This window comes from Coffea arabica, chromosome 11c (genome assembly GCF_036785885.1).
Source record: "Coffea arabica cultivar ET-39 chromosome 11c, Coffea Arabica ET-39 HiFi, whole genome shotgun sequence".
In the NCBI taxonomy this organism is placed as follows: domain Eukaryota; kingdom Viridiplantae; phylum Streptophyta; class Magnoliopsida; order Gentianales; family Rubiaceae; genus Coffea; species Coffea arabica.
Genome location: NC_092330.1, coordinates 31,061,148 through 31,066,726, shown reverse-complemented (window position 1 = coordinate 31,066,726; position 5,579 = coordinate 31,061,148). Strand labels below are relative to the sequence as shown.

The 5,579-nt window shown below is 31.9% G+C and overlaps 1 long non-coding RNA gene across 1 annotated transcript; it reads left to right on the top strand.

The window, feature by feature from the left end:
• Positions 1-331: 331 nt before the first annotated feature.
• LOC113716658 (uncharacterized) lies at positions 332-5,260 on the top strand. The gene is made up of 3 exons (XR_003454175.2): positions 332-630; positions 2,657-3,378; positions 5,055-5,260. It is a non-coding gene; the product is annotated as an uncharacterized lncRNA (long non-coding RNA).
• Positions 5,261-5,579: the final 319 nt, after the last annotated feature.

The window sequence follows — 5,579 nt, the reverse complement described above, 5'->3', positions numbered from 1 at the left end:
ATTGGGACGAGTACCCGCAGGGGGCTAATAGGGCGGGGGTAGGGCAGGACGGGGGTAGGGGTACACACCCCGCCCCGCCACTCGTTAAAATATAAAAATATATATAATATTTAATGTAATTAGTTATAAACATATTATTAGTTATAAATATTATTATTTATTAATTAGTTATACTAAATTTACTAATACTAATTAGTTATACTAATTATTCCAATTACTAATTAGTTTAGCTACTATTCCAATTACTAACTAGTACACAGTGACTATTGACTTTTGACTAACCATAAATTTCACATTTCACATCTCACAATTCACAGGCTCGCAATTTCCTAACTTCCTCAAAAAACAACCAACCAAATAGGCACTCTGGTTCTACCTCCCTACTTCCTCTGGCAAACAAACAGCCTCAATCTAAAACAGCGAGAGGATAATTTTTTAGTGATCCCTACTTCCTCTGGCACTCTTCCTCTATCTCTAAACGGCCAGCCAAAGCTGACAAACCCCCAACATATTTTGATTCATTTGTTCCTCTCTTTCAATTGAACAATTGAAGCAGCAAAGCTATCGAAGCAATTTCCACACGGTCCAGTAGCGTCCGTCATAGTACCCCGGTGACCTGTGGTATTCAAGGTACAAAAATCCAGTCATAATTTTTTTGTGTGGGTATCTGTGTGTGTTTTGCGGAATGGGGTCATAAGTAAGCTTATGATTTTTGTATTGTTTAAAAGCTTTTAAAGATTAAAAACAAACTTGAAATAAAAAAGTGAAGTTATGAACTAGCAATTAATTTTAGGTACTTATAAATCGTATTTAAGGTGGAGGTGACAAGTGACAATTTAATACTCCTAATATATGTATTTAATTAATTAAAGCAGCATACTAACAACCGCAATTTTGTGATTTAAGATACTTGGTCTTTGAATGTGTTTAAGAGGTTATTTCCTTTTACAATTTTTTGGTTTATGTATCCATATTAAGGTGGAGATTCCTGGAATATAACAGCCTTAAGAAAAGTAGGCTATAGCTTTTAACATGTAGCCTATAGCTTTTTCTTTTTTATTGAAAAAAATGCAGCCTATATTTAAATAACATTTATTATTATTATTTTTTCCTTTTTTTTTTGTTTATAATAACACGGTTTGATATAAATTGATACTAAAGAAAATAGCTTTTATACAGATATTTTATTGTTCTTTCAAATTATGAATATGTGCATTGCACAAAGTCAAAGTGCTAGTAATAATATATGGAAAACGAGTTAATAAATTGGCCAAAACATGCTTACTTTTCTCCAAGTTTCATTAATTAGCATATAAAGCATAGGGGTGCAAACGAATCGAGCCGCTCGCGAGCGGCTCGCGAGCGGCTCGATTCGAGCTGGACTCGAGCTCGAGTCGAGCTCGAGCTGGTCGAGCCAGAGTCGAGCTCGAGCTCGAGCTCAAAACATTAAGCTCGTTAGCTCGCGAGCCGGCTCGCGAGCTCGAATATATATATATTTATTTTTTTTATTTTTATTTTTAATAGTAAAATTACATAAATATCCTTAATATTTTATTATTTATTAAGAAAAAATATTATTTTATTTATTTTTTTAAAAATAAAATAATTATTTTTTATTTTTTTCGAGCTCGAGCTCGAAAATTACCAGCTCGTCGAGCTCGAATTCGAGTTCGAGTTCGATGAAATTAAGTTAAGGCTCAACTCGATAAGGCCAAAGCTCGACTCGGCTCGTTTGCACCCCTAATAAAGTATATAACATGTTTGATTATTAGCGCTTTACCTTAAGTTTAATTCTCTGTCAAATTTTCATGTGTTTTTCACAAGCAAGTTTATAAGTCCTACACCAATAATTACATAATTTGTAAGCATTCATTGTGTTTTGATCAAAAGTTCCTCTACATAAAATTTTGGCAGATGATTATCCTCATATTCGAGTTGTTTGGCCATTTTGGCAAAATTGCTAGTAGCTTATACATATATACATGTTAGTAATACTTGCTAGTTACTACTACTAGCAATAAGTATACATGTTAGTAATACTTGCTAATTACTACTACTAGCAATAAGTATACATGTTAGTAATAAGTACTACTACTAGTATACATGTTAGTAATAGGTATTTAATTGGTAGTACTAGTGATTTAATATATGATGTAGCAGTATTTTTCCTTGAGAAGAAATTAGCGAATTGGTTTGGAGGAGGGAGGGTTTATTTTTTTATTGCTTGTCTAGTGAAATGAGCATATCTTACATATTTTTGTCTGGAGAAGTAAGTGTATCTCACTATGCTTGCCGGTATCCTATCAATTGTTGAAATAAATGTGATAGGAGATTTCTTTTTTTCTTTTTCTTAACAAGTAAAACATTTAGAAAGGTTAGCTTCCATCACATATTCATGACTCTTAACACTTACTAGTATCATTAAAATAGGAGCATGAAAGCTGCAAATGTTATAACATAAATCTATCAAAGTAAACAATTAGACCATCTCTTAGAGTCACTAAATAACCTGTATGCCATTGCTTTAAATGTTTACCTTTTCACAATGATTGGTAGAATATTTTTCTAGTTTGACGAAATTTACTTCATGCTTGCTATCCATATATAGGGTTCATGTAAAATTAGTGTTGATCAATCATATTTATCTATTTTGTAGAAGTTTCACTATGGTGAATCGACCAGAAAATCAGTCCAAACAAGGAGATAATTCTCCAACTCCATAATCAATCACTGTGGAGCCAATTGATGCAGAACATCAATCAGAACACACTCAAGAAGAAGAATATGAAGTTGTGGGAGGTAAAAGGAAATTGAAATCAAAAGTGTGGACTCATTTGTTAGAGAAATAGGTGATGATGGTGTTGATTTGGGTGTATGTAAGTATTGTAAAAAAAAAAAAAGCTACAAAACAGATAGTACTCATGGGACAAGTAACTTGCATGATCATCTTAAAAGGTGTGCCAAAAGGCCTAATCAAGTCATTAGACAAATGTTACTCCGGGATACTAGTAAAAAAGATGATGGCAAACAAGAATTGCATAATCATATTTTTGATCAACAACTGTCACGCAATGAGCTTCCAATAGCAATTATATTGCACGAATATCCATTGTCTATTGTTAATCATATTGGTTTTTGAAGATTTGTTAACAGTTTGCAGTCATGTTTTAAAGTGATTTCAAGAAATATTATCAAAGGGGACATTATGAAGATCTATGAATCATAGAAATTGAAAATTTGTGATTTCTCGGAGAAGTTCAAAAGCAAGGTGGCAATTACAACTGATATGTGGACTTCTAACAATACTAAGAAAGGTTTCATGTCCATTACTACACATTACATTAATGACTCTTGGATTTTACAGTCTCAAATTTCGAGGTATGTTTTTCAAAATTTTAAGACTTAAATTATGTTAATTGATAATGTACATAAGTAAATTATGTCTTTACTTTTTTTTTTTTCTATTCGTTAGGTTTGTTTATGTTCCTGCCCCTCATACCAAATATGTGTTGAGTGATATATTGCTATCTTCTTTGATGGATTGGAATGTTGATCGTAAGATATTTACAAATATTTTAGACAATTGTTCCACCAATGATGCTATGATCACTTGTTTATTGTATAAGTTGCATGTGAGTGATTTAATGATAGATGGTTTGGTGCTTCAAATGCATTGTGTTGCTCATATTCTAAATTTGATTGTAAAAGATGGGTTAGATATGATATAAATGCTATTGAGAGAGTTTGTGATAGTGTTGTGTATTGGACTGCTTCTGCTGTTAGAATTGAAAATTTTGAAGAAGCTGCTCGTCAATTGCGTATTTCTTGTACTAAAAAATTGTGCTTAGACTATAAAACCCGTTGGAATTCAACCTTCTTGATGTTGCAAACAGATTTAATTTATAAAGATGTATTTTCACGGGTTAAAGTGCGTGAGAAACACTACACTTGTTTGCCAAGTGATGAGGATTGGATAGTTTGCAATGATATTTGTGTGAAGTTGAAATTGTTCTATCAAGTAAGTGAAATATTTTCTGGCACTCGATATCGTATATATAATGAATTTTTTGCAAAAGGTTGTGATGTCAAGGTATCATTGGCTCAATGAATAAAGAGTTCTAATTGTTTAATAAGAGTGATGGTTGAAAAGATGATGTCAAAATATCAAAAGTATTAGGAAGATTGTAATGTGACACTTGGCATTGCTACGGTTTTAGATCCGAAATATAAAATGAAATTGATTGAGTATTTATTTTCCTATCATTTATGGTATTGAATCTTCCATGAAAATTGAAAAAATTCGTCAAAATTACTATTCTTTGTTGCTTGAATATCAAGTTCAATCTAGTAAACATATTGTCAGGAGTTCCATTAGGAATGAGCATGTTCTGGGGAGTTCCAATTTGAATGAGGTTAAAATAGATCCCCTTGTTGATTTTGATCAATTTGTGGCTTCCAATTCATTAGATGTTACTTCTAAGTCGAAATTAGATTTTTATTTGGAAGAAAATTACCAAGAGTTCCAACTTTTGACATTCTTGATTGGTGGAAAACACATGGGGTTAAGTATCCTAATTTGCAAAAGATGACTAAATATATTCTAGCTATTCCTGTCTCAATTGTGGCATTGGAATATGCATTTAGCACTTATGAAAGATTAATTAGTCCTCATTGATGTAGATTTTATCATAATACCTTGGAAGCATTGATGTGTGCTCGCACTTGGTTATGAAATGAAGTCAATGGTAAATATAAGTTTTAAATTTTAATCTTGAAATAGTATAATTTCTGTAGCATTTTTTATTTCTTAATTATGTGACTACTTGTTTATCTTTTGGCAGTTACTTGCTCTACTTTAGAAGGGAGTTCATATTCCACTTCGTTTGATGAAGAAGATGATATTGATTGTGTTACAGAATAAGTTCACAAATTTGATGATGTTGCTTTACTTCACATGTTCATGATGATGTTTGTCATTCTTAATTTTGCTTTCTTATTTGTCATTATTAACTTTTCTTTCTTGTTTGATGATGTTTCAAATTATTTATTTGCAGATTTACAAAGGAAATGGCAAAGGTATCGTGACATGTGAAGGAGGAAATTGAAGACTTGATGACTAATTACATGTTTTAATAAAATGATTATTAAAATTCAAAAGTGAAAATTTGATTGTTTTAGTTGTATTTACCTCATTCTGTTGAATTGTATTCAAATAACTTTTATTTTATTATTTTTATGAGATTTAATTGTGAAATTACAATGAATAGTGCTTTAGTTATGTGTTAATATTTTTAGTACTTAATTTTTGACTAAAATATGATCACAATACAATTATAGGAGACATTTTTATTTGCTCCCGCAGGGGGCAAAGCGGGACGGGGGTTAGTTGTGGACAACGAGGCGGGGGCGAGGGACCATTAACATTCCTAGCTTCCGTCACCTTTTGCTACATATCTAGTTGCTATTCCACCTTCATCATTTTGTTTCCTTTATGTTCCATTAGCATTTCATCAGGTTCATCTCTTTACTTGAACTTTCTTTTTTCTCCCAACTTCTCTTTCCCATTGGTGAGTTGATTT